Raw genomic sequence first — 11856 nt, 5'->3', positions numbered from 1 at the left:
TCAAGGAATTCAGGGTCAAGGTCTCTAAAAATGTTTTGGTATTTCCTTCATGGGCTTAAGATGATTGTTCCAGCTGTAGGCATCATTCCTTTGTTTGCAAAAGGAAGGAGGAAAAGACCAGAAGAAACATGGCTGGTCCTGATAAGAGGTGTTCCTACCGTCTGTTATTTCACATCAAACCTCCTCAAAACTTAGTAGCTTAAAACAATTTATCATCATCACATATGCTTCTGTGTATTGACTAGGCTCAACTGACTGTCCTTACTTGGGATATCTCATGTGATTGCAGTCAGACTGTGGCTGGTGCTGGAGGCATCTGAAGGCTTAACTGGGCTCAGAGTCCAAGGTGACTCGCTCACGTGGCTGAGTTGATGCTGACTGTTGGCCAGGAACTCAGCTGAAATGCCTGCATATGGCTTTGGCTTCTCATAGCCTGGCAGCTGGGTTCTGAGAGCGAACATCCCAAGAGTGTTAAAAATGAAAGCTGCAAGACTTTTAATGACCTGGTCTCAGGTGTTTTTGAATATTGCTTCTGACACATATTCTGGTCAAGAAAATAACTAAAGTGTCCTCAGATTCAAGGGGAGGAAATTACAGCCTACCTTGTCATGTGAGGAGCAGCATGTGTGGGCATGGAGACAAGGGATCAGTGGAGACCATTTCTGAAGACTACCTACCACAGTCTGTTCTCTTGCTACCAGTATTCATGTTCGTTCATTCCACATGCAAAATAGACTTATTCCTCTACAATATCTCCCAAGTTGTATTCCATTATGACATTGGTTTAAAGTGTAGGATCCGTCATTTAAATGATGTTCAGGGGATGATGAGGGTCCAGTTTCTCAAATGCAGTTTCTCAAGCATGATTTTTCTCTAATGGAAGATCTTGGAACTAAAGAGACAAGTTATCTGCTCAGTAAACTCAGTAGGTTATCTACTCAACACATTATTACAATGGTGATACAAGGGTATGAAATTTGCAAAGCAAACAACAACTCCGATTTTAAAAGGGAGCGGGGTCTGACAGGAGGCACATAGCAGTCACTCATCCACAAGAAGTCTGAAATCTAGCTGAGCACATGTCACCAGTTCCTTGATTGAGGCTGAGTCCTGCTTCCTGAGAATGAGTCTGACACTTGGGTCTGCCTTCTAGTTTTCTGGCTATGCTCTCTAGCACTTCCCTTCTTTTCATTTAGAACTGGCCTATGTTTGCTGCTGAGTAGCTTTCTCAGCCTACTTGCTGCTTTTAGAAGGTTGGAGTCCCCAAGGGCTCTTTTTTATTGTGAATTGCTTCTATTCCTTTCAGTCCAGTTTTATTAGGGTTCACTCTATTAGACAAAAGCCATCCCCACAATTCTTTTTCTTTTATTTTAGGCTGAAAGACTCAATAGTGTGGAATTATATCCTTAATATTCTTAGGAGCCCTATTTTCTGTAAGACACTCTGTGATATTCATAGAAGCTTTTTTGTTTTGGTTAAGGCTCTACCAGAAATGTTTCTGAGGTGTCAGTAAAGTGTGCTCTAAAGGCACCATTGAACTGAAATTTATTCTCCTGTTATGTGTTATTAGAAATATTCTGGGTTTGAGTTTTGCCCTGAAGACATTTCTTATTTTGAGAAACCTCTTGCTGCCTACAAAGACTGGAGATGATAAACAGTTCTATTTCTGAGCCCAATAAATCCTATCTCTTTTCTTTTCCCTCTAAATTCTTCTATAAAACACTGAATATTGTCTTTTTTAGCTCATTCTTTCTCTATCTGTATCTTATCCTATTCATCTAACAGAAAACAATTGGCACTTTCAACATTCTTCCTGGAAATCTCCTTTGCCTGATATATCAGTTCATTAGGACCATTTTCTATTTTCTACATTACTGGAGCATGTCGTTACTAAACTTTGTCTAACTAAAAGGTTTCATATGACCTGGTTTCAAAAATTCCTGACCGTCACTCCTGCTATATCCTATCAGTCAAATCAGTCACACAAAAAATAGGAGTTATAATGAGGAAGAAGGGAATGAGTATTTGGTAGGGAACTAACAACATTTGCTATCTTGAATAGAGCCACCTCTTTTCCAATGAAGACATCGCAAACTCTCTTCTAGTAGCTGCATCCAAATCAAAGTTTAAGATATGTAATCTTGATGATAGGTAATTTCACCAGCAGGGCCATGTGTAGTTCCTGGCTGTCTGGCAATTTATTAACTAAAAGGTAAATTGTCCCCCAAATAGGCACAATGTTGGAGAAAGTATAGATTAACAATTATGAAACCTTCCATTTGGAAAAAGATAGGATTAAGAAAATACAGAGAAGTAACATCCATAGACATTTTCAAATTCTGCTGATAAGAATAGCAAGGACTCCCTGAACTAGTGGCAGAGTAAGCTCTGGGTCAGCCAATCTTGTACTCATTCCATTTTTATGGTCCCTGGCTCTGCTGAGATGCTACACAGATCTGATACTTCAGGCTGTTGTACTTTTCAAAAGCAATTGCCTATTATTGTGTGTTGGGGGAGACTGGGAATTGTTTCATACCTTTTTTAGTGGAGCAATGATAGTCACAAGATTTTGCAATCTAGACTGGGTGTTTGGTCACCTACTGTTTTGTCCGAAAGTTAGGAGATTACCTGTGTCCAGTCAGTATCCTGTAGATGTAACTGTAGCTAAAGATCTTACCTAGTGAAGGTTTTTAATTTTGAATATTCTCTTTACTGAATAGCCTTTACATTCTGCCCATTCCCCCTCCCTTAACTTAATGGTCATTGCCTTGGGGTAATTTAAAATAATGTATATGGGGTAAGGCCAAATCCTTAATCGCATTTTTGCCTTCATACTAGTTGCATTTGCCTGGCTGCCTACCAGTTTTATCTCTTGCTAAGGTTGCTGCTTTGCTGCCATTGCGATGGCTTCTATTTAGGGTGTGAAATATGTTTGTTTGTTTGTTTCTAGGCCCCAAATTAGGGGATTCTCTGCCAATATAGATGTTAGACTGTAGGAAAAGAGTGTTTCTCTTACGAAAGTGGCCTTTCCTCCCATCTGTGCTTCCAAGCTATCTACCTCTCACCTGGGTTCCTCTAGCTCTTGTAGAATTTTCTTAAAGGTGGCAATAGAGCTAGCACTAGACAACATTCCAATCAGTCCTCACTCTTCCCAACAGTACAGCCTCAGTCAGTGTATAGTTTGATTCAACAAAGTTCATCAGATAACAATTTGACCAAATATTTTCCATTGTATCTGAAGTGTGACCAATTTTCCAGTGTCAAGTATCTAAGAGTTGACTTTTCATCTTTCCACTTTCTCCATTAAGTCAAGTCCATATTTTAGTCCCTGTTACTTATTTGTAGTAACAATTACTGAATCAGTCGCAGTGCTTCTGTGCAGAACAATGCATTTTAAATAATTTAATTAGCAATAGTTAGTTCATAAAATCCCCAGAAGAGCCAGAGAAAAAACTGTTCACAGAGAAACATTACTGCTACCATGGCTTGTCACCTAACACTTATAACACTAGGAACTTGATAACAGAAACTTCTCCAGCTGCCCCAGAAAAACATACCTCTGATTATACATGCCAGAAGATCAGATCTCCCTGCCCGAAGGCTGACTCATTTTGCTTCATTCTATTGCCAAACTTCTGCTTGGTATCGCAAAGCAGTCTGGGGATTGTAGTTTTTAGCTTTACAGCCTCTATTTTACAGAAAAGCAAGCTAAAAAGGATGCAAGTGGATGTGTAGAATCTGCCACACCTGTTTGTTTTGTTTTTTTATTTTTGGCTGCGTTGGGTCTTCGTTGCTGCGCGCGGGCTTCTCATTGCGGTGGCGTCTCTTGTTGCGGAGCACCAGCTCTAGGCACGTGGGCTGCAGTAGTTGTGGCTCGCTGGCTTCAGTAGTTGTGGCTCGCAGGCTCCAGAGCACAGGCTCAGTGGTTGTGGCACACGGGCTTAGTTGCTTCGCGGCATGTGGGATCTTCCTGGAACCCTTGTCCCCTGCATTGGCAGGCAGATTCTTAACTGCTGCGCCACCAGGGAAGCCCTGCCACACCTGTTTTTTATTGTATTTTCCTTCCTGGTTAAGCAACATAGCAGAGTGGCAAATGCAACACAGTAGGTTCAATAGTCAGAGTTCATATGCCACAGGCTGTGTGCCCCTGGGTATTACTTAATTTTTATAAACTTTAGTATCCCTATTTTGAAAAACTGGGATAATAATACCACATCATAAGCTTACTGTGACAACCATATAGGAATAGTACAAGTACTAGTTATTTGCATAGTGTCTACATGAAACCAATTCTCACTAATAGTTGTAATTCTCAAGAATAGTAATACTTATTGCTGTTATAGATTATTTTCACTTTGAAGCAATCTCCCAAGTTTTTATTCAATTTGAAGTTTTTCTATATTTATTTTGAAAAGGTACTTCAGGGATTTGAAGTTTCTTTTTGAAATGAGACATGGCTTAAATATAAATAATTCTGAGTATTAAAATATTTTTAAAGTTGCATGAAAATTTAAGACTTAGCAGTTAGAAAGTATCTCAGGATTTTTCTGGGAGAGCTATAAAGGTCTTATGTAAACAAGTTTATCAGCTCACATTTCTCTTTGGGCCATGGATAACTTTATTGAGTCTATTGAGTCAATATTTAGTCACTAATTCCACAAAATTTTGTTAAGCACTTACTATGTGCTAGTCACTTTGCCTAAAGGTGAAAAGACTGACAAGATCTCCACTCACATAGAGTTTATATTCCAATAAGGGAGACAGACAATATACCAGTAGACAAACATGGGTAAAATGATTACTGATTTTGATAAGTCCTGTGAAAGAAATACCTAGTTGCCATGTTAGACAAGTATTGGTAGGGGCAGGGTAAGCTACTTAGCATGGAATTTAAGAAATGCATCCCAAAGAGGGTACATTTAAAATGAGACCTAAAGGAATGAAAAGAGACAGATGTGTGAAAAAATGGTGGGAAAGCATTCCACGGAATTACAATGTCAAGTTCCCTAAATGGAAACTAATTCGAACCATTATAGAAACTGAGAGAACACCAGGCTGCCTGGGGTTTAATGAGTTAGAAGAGACTAGTGCAAAGTTAGAAAGCCAACATGGGCCAGATTATGCAGAGTTATAAAGGCCTGGCAAGAAGTTTGGATTTTATTATAACTGCAATGCAAATGGGAAGCTATGGAAAGGTTTTTAAAGTAGAGAAGTTGTCTCATCTAATTTGTGTTTAAAAAGATCCCTCTGGCTGTTAAATAGAAACTAGACTGGAGTGAAGTAAGAGAAAATTGGAGAAACTAGTTAGGAGGCTTTTGAAATAAGTAGGTGGTGTATGGGACTAAGGTGGTGAGAAATGAAATGGATTAAGTAAAGGATACTTGATACGATTTAGACATATAAACCAACTGGACCTATTGATAGATTGGAGGGGGAGATAAAAAAAGGAGAAGTCAAAATGAATCCCAGGTTTTTTGCCTTAGTAATTGCGTCAGTTGTAGTATTGTAACTGAGATACGGAAAATTAACAGAAGATTAGGTTTGAAGTAAGTATTTTGTGGGGGAGGGGGAGGTGACCAATATTGACCAAATCAATATTTTCATTTTGCTCGTGTTGACCTTAAGATTTCAATGAGATGGGCAAGTAAGGATCTCAAGTAGACAGTTGGGTCTGGGTCAGGAACACAGAGTTAGTAAAATATGAATTTGAGTATTGCCAAAATGCAATGATATCTAAATCCATGACTCTTGGTTGGAGATAAAAATGTTGTGCATTATTGACATAAAGAAAATACTTATTTTGGGGTGGAAAATGAAATTACCTAGGGAGATTATATAAATTGAGAGAATAAAAGTCATAAGATCACAGTCCAAGGAACCTCAATGTACAAAGTTTGTAAAGAGTTCTGTTATGCATGTTCTTAGATTACAGACTGCAGAAAAAGAGTCGGTATGTTTCTGTGCAAGTAATATTTGATTTTGAAAAAGTCTTAGAGATGGATGAGGTCACCAGTCACCTAGGGAGAGTGTATAGATTTAGAAGAGTAGAGGGCCCCAGACTGAGCTCAGAGAAACTTCAACTTTCAAAGGTTTAGTGGAGAAGGATACACAAAAGAATTTTTTTTAAAGAGAAAAACCGTGAGTTAGTGACACAATGGCTGAGAAAGGAAAATGGAAAATAGTTTAGGAGAGATGGAGTGGTTAACTGAATCAGATACTTCTCAAAGTTTTAATAACATGACATAGAAGTATATAATGAGTTTAGGAACAAGAAATTTATTGGTGGCTTTACTAGATTCCTATCAATTAAATGATGGAGACTTAAGCCAGAAAAAGTAAGTTTAATCCTGAGTTTGAGATCAAGTAGTTACAATATAGAAAACAAGAGTGAAGAAATGGAACCTAGAGAAGGAACCAAAGTCCTTTAGAAAGCAAGGATTATGGGGATCTTGACTTCAATGGGGGAGCCTTGATATTTTATAGGAGCACAAAATTTTCTTTAGATGCAACAAGAGGGAAGGGGAAGTTGAACACAGACACTGATAGGATTGAAAAATTAGTCATGAAAAAATGAGAGATTGCACATTTGATTTTGATAACATAATCAGTAAGAACAGAGCTAAGAAAATGATAAGGAAATCTTTTTAAAAAAGGCAGGGGCGAGATGGTATAAAATAGCAATTTGAGCCAGTAGAAAAGCAAAATTACTAAGAAGGATATGGGATTGCTCAGTGCTCAGTGGTACGTAATGTCTATTCAAAGTTATTGATCATAATTTGAAAGGGAAACCAGGTATGTGATTACTTAATAGTTATTATTTCAGGTTTCTCAGAATATTTTTGACCACAAACGACAAAATCCCAAATAAACCAGTAAGGAAGATTTATTTTCTCAATAAAAAAGTCTCAACATTGCATTGGTCCAGGGTCCATTAAATCAGTGGTTTATAGTAACCAAAGCTCATTCAACTTCCCTGGCTAGTCTCCAAATGTTGGCATTTTCTATGACTAGCTCCCTCATGGATACAAAATGGCTGCCCCAGTTTTAGGAGCCATATGCAGACATCTAGGCAAAAAAAGATGTACCATAACACCACTATCTCTTTGTAAGAGTTTCCACTGTTTCTGGAAACCACTTAGAAAACTTTCTTTTATTGGCCGAAGTTCTGTCATATTTTCAAGCTTCAGCCACTCCCCAGCAAGAGGAATGGGTAAACATGGTAGCTTGGTCTAGTCAGAACCTACATCTGGGATTGAGTCAGCCTTTCCTAAATTACCTGCTCATGAAGAATAGTATGGTGATAATAATAATAGTAGTAATAATAAATAGACTTCTTTTTGAAAGGGAATGGGGAATGACTGTTGTGTAGGCACTAAGCTGTTTATGTTATAATTGGGTATAACTAAGTTTAGGTTCTGCCAAGTGAATGCAAAAGAAAAAATGGAAGACAAGGCATTTGGGAGTATTTGCAAGTGAAGATTAAAATGATTAACAATGGGATCTAAGCTGGACAGTGAGAGAAAAGAAAACATGACAGTCTTGATGGACTGTGACAAAGTGAAGAGATCAATGGGTTGGTGATCTCAAAGAAATTAAAATATTGTGGAAGTGGTGGGAATATTAAAAACAACTTTCCAGATGGAAAATGTTTTGAGGTTGTGAGATATTTGAAATTATGATTGTGAGGTTGGTAGACTTTCTGGTATTAATTCTGGTTAATATTTTGATATTTATCTTGTGATGGGATGTGGTTTTTAAAAATGGGTCAGGGGCTTCCCTGGTGGCACAGTGGTTGAGAGTCCGCCTGCCGATGCAGTGGACACGGGTTCGTTCCCCAGTCTGGGAAGATCCCACATGCCGCGGAGCGGCTAGGCCTGTGAGCCATGGCCGCTGAGCCTGCGCGTCCGGAGCCTGTGCTCCGCAACGGGAGAGGCCACAACAGTGAGAGGCCTGCGTACCGCAAAAAAAAAAAAAAACAGTGGGTCATAGGGCCCAAGACTATTTCTTCTATAGGTTACAAAAGTTGGGCTTAAAGACAGGTTTCAACTATTAAAAAATAGAGATCACTACTGAAATGCAGTTCCTTAAGATTTTCGTGGTATCTCAGTTAATGGTGGGGAATAACTAGATACTTCATGGGAGAATACTAAAAATAAAAGGATATATAGTTTATCATATATAGGATGTATGCAAAATATTTATCTTTTGTAGACATAAAAACGATATGGTATAAAAAGAAACAACCTTGGAGTTAACTGTAGTTTGTCACCGATGCATTGCCATTAAATAACAAATACAGTTGTCCAAAATTTTGGGTTAAAGAAAATTAGACACAATGAGGGATGATATTTGATATGACGGATATCAGGAAGGGACCTTTAACAAGCTGTGTTCCTTAGTGGAGACCTAGATTTTATTTTCTTTTCATTTCTTTCTTTTGTCTTTGTACCCAGGCAGCATGCCTTTTGTCCTCAGCATGCTCCCTTGCAGAGTGCTTACCCATGGATATGAGCTGAAGCAACATGAAAACCCGCCAAGGCTGCTGTTTGAATCAGGCTCTGTGTTGCAGCTGTGTCTCACCATCGAAGCTGGCGGACTAACATGATTTAGGTTTATGTGTCCACGGTTAGCAGGCCTTGTTTTAGGCAAAAATATCTATCGGCTGAGCTTCAGGGTTCATAAACACAGCTGTCCCCTACTTGGAGGCTTGCTTTTCTTTCTTTTTTCTCTTTACCCAAAAAGCTTAAAGCTATTATTGCCTTCAAAGCTTAGGAAAAAGTCAGCCTCATTGGGTAGGCCAGCTCTTGTGTGCATCAGTTAAATTCTATGCCAAGATGCATTAATTATTTATAAACGCTGGGTTTTAAAATGCTTCACTCTGAAAAAAAGATACCCATTTCTACTCCTACTATTCTTAGATCTTCAAAGTAAGTAAATGACACAGGAAAAATTAAAGCAAGGATAAATCTTCTAAAACCCAAGAATTTTTAAAGGGTACTTTCCATATAGAAAAACCAAATAGAAAACAGATTTATCTCAACTAAAGCAAAGATTTCCTGAATTCACCTTGTCATTATTAACATTTATATAATTGCTTTTAATCTCTTTTCCTTTTGGAAACTTCAGTACATTCTATTCAACTCATCAACGATTTAATGATCACTTACTACACGGAGCACACTGGGCTGATACATTGGGAAATAAAAATGATAGTTATTTGCCCAGCACTCAAGTAGCTTAGATTATATATAGTGCTTTAAAAGAAATCAAATCCAGTAACTTTTAGTTACATAAGCCCTCTAGATTTTGTTTTAAATATATTAAGACATAGTTCACAACAGAAATTTCTATACTAAATTTTTTCTAAATGTACACACACAGGCATCTTCAGAGATTCAAACTCATCCTTTATTGATACTTCTTTCCATTACTCTCATTTACCTCATTATTTCCCAGAGTTTTTTCTTTTTTTTAACATCTTTATTGGAGAATAATTGCTTTACATTGTTGTGTTACTTGCTGCTATATAACAAAGTGAATCAGCTATACATATACATATATCCCCATATCCCCTCCCTCTTGCATCTCCCTCCCACCCTCCCTATCCCACCCTTCTAGGTGGACACAAATCACAGAGCTGATCTCCCTGTGCTATGCGGCTCCTTCCCAATAGCTATCTGTTTTACATTTGGTAGTGTATATATATCAATGCCAAGCTCACACTTCGTCCCAGCTTACCCTTCCCCCACCCCATGTCCTCAAGTCCATTCTCCATGTCAGTGTCTTTATTCCTGCCCAACCCCTAGGTTCTTCAGAAACTTTTTTTTTCTGATTCCATATATATGTGTTAGCATATGGTATTTGTTTTTCTCTTTCTGACTTACTTCACTCTGTATGACTGACTCTAGGTCCATCCACCTCACTACAAATAACTCAATTTTGTTTCTTTTTATGGCTGAGTAATATTCCATTGTATATATGTGCCATATCTTCTTTATCCATTCATCTGTTAATGGACACTTAGGTTGCTTCCACATCCTGGATATTGTAAACAGAGCTGCAGTGAACATTGTGGTACAAGACTCTTTTTGAATTATGGTTTTCTCAGGGTATATGCCCAGTAATGGGATTGCTGGGTCATATGGTAGTTCTATTTTTAGTTTTTTAAGGAACATCCATACTGTTCTACATAGTGGCTGTATCAATTTACATACCCACCAACAGTGCAAGAGGGTTCCCTTTTCTCCACACCCTCTCCAGCATTTACTATTTGTAGATATTTTGATGATGGCCATTCTGACCAGTATGAAGTGATACCTCATTGTAGTTTTGATTTGCATTTCTCTAATGATTAGTGATGTTGAGCATCATTTCATGTGTTTGTTGGCAATCTGAATATCTTCTTTAGAGAAATTTCTATTTAGGTCTTCTGCCCATTTTTGGATTGGGTTGTTTGTTTTTGTGATATTGAGCTACATGAGCTGCCTGTATATTTTGGAGATTAATGCTTTGTCAGTTGCTTCATTTGCAAATGTTTTCTCCCATTCTGAGGGTTGTCTTTTCGTCTTGTTTATGGTTTCCTTGATGTGCAAAAGCTTTTAAGTGTCACTAGGTCCCATTTGTTTATTTTTGTTTTTATTTCTATTTCTCTAAGATGTGGGTCAAAAAGGATCTTGCTGTGATTTATGTCATAGCATAAATATGAGTGAAAACATAGGCAGAGTGTTCTGCCTATGTTTCCTCTAAGAGTTTTAGAGTGTCTGGACTTACATTTAGGTCTTTAATCCATTTTGAGTTTATTTGTTTGTATCATGTTGGGAAGTGTTCTAATTTCATTGTTTTACATGTAGCTGTCCAGTTTTGCCAGCACCACTTATTGAAGAGGCTGTCTTTTCTCCATTGTATACTCTTGCCTCCTTCATCAAAGTTAAGTTGACCATATGTGCATGGGTTTATCTCTGGGCTTTCTATCCTGTACCATTAATCTATATTTCTGTTTTTGTGATAGTACCATACTGTCTTGATTACAGTAGCTTTGTAGTATAGTCTAAAGTCAGGGAGCCTGATTCGTCCAGCTTCGTTTTTCTTTCTCAAGATTTCTTTGGCTATTCGGGGTATTTTGTGTTTCCATACACATTATGAAATTTTTTGTTCTAGTTCTGTGAAAAATGCCATTAGTAGTTTCATAGGGATTACATTGAACGTGTAGATTGCTTTGGGTAGTGTCATTTTTACAATGTTGATTCTTCCAATCCAAGAACATGGTATATCACTCCATCTTTTTGTTTCCTCTTTAATTTCTTTCATCAGTGTCTTATAGTTTTCTGCATACAGGTCTTTTGCCTCCTTAGGTAGGTTTATTCCTAGGAATTTTATTCTTTTTGTTGCAGTGGTAAATAGGAGTGTTTTCTTAATTTCTCTTTAAGATATTTCATCATTAGCGTATACGAATGCAAGAGATTTCTGTGCATTAATTTTCTATCCTGCTACTTTACCAAATTCATTGATTAGCTCTAGTAGTTTTCTGGTAGCACCTTTAGGATTCTGTATGTATAGCATCATGTCTTCTGCAGTGACAGTTTTACTTCTTCCTTTCTGATTTGGATTCTTTTATTTTTTCTTCTCTGATTGCTGTGGCTAAAACTTCCAAAAATATGTTGAATAATAGTGGTGACAGTGGGCAACCTTGTCTTGTTCCTGCTCTTAGTGGAAATGGTTTCAGTTTTTCACCACTGAGAATGATGTTGGCTGTGGGTTTGTCATACATGGCCTTTATTCTATTGAGGTAAGTTCCCTCTATGCTTACTTTCTGGAGAGTTTTTAATCATAAATGGGTGTTGAATTTTGTCGAAAGCT

Source organism: Aethalodelphis obliquidens, unplaced genomic scaffold (assembly GCF_003676395.1).
Source record: "Aethalodelphis obliquidens isolate GAN/ISIS:26980383/991018 unplaced genomic scaffold, ASM367639v1 scaffold4, whole genome shotgun sequence".
Classification (NCBI taxonomy): Eukaryota; Metazoa; Chordata; class Mammalia; order Artiodactyla; family Delphinidae; genus Aethalodelphis; species Aethalodelphis obliquidens.
Note: the sequence above shows the minus strand (reverse complement) of the source record.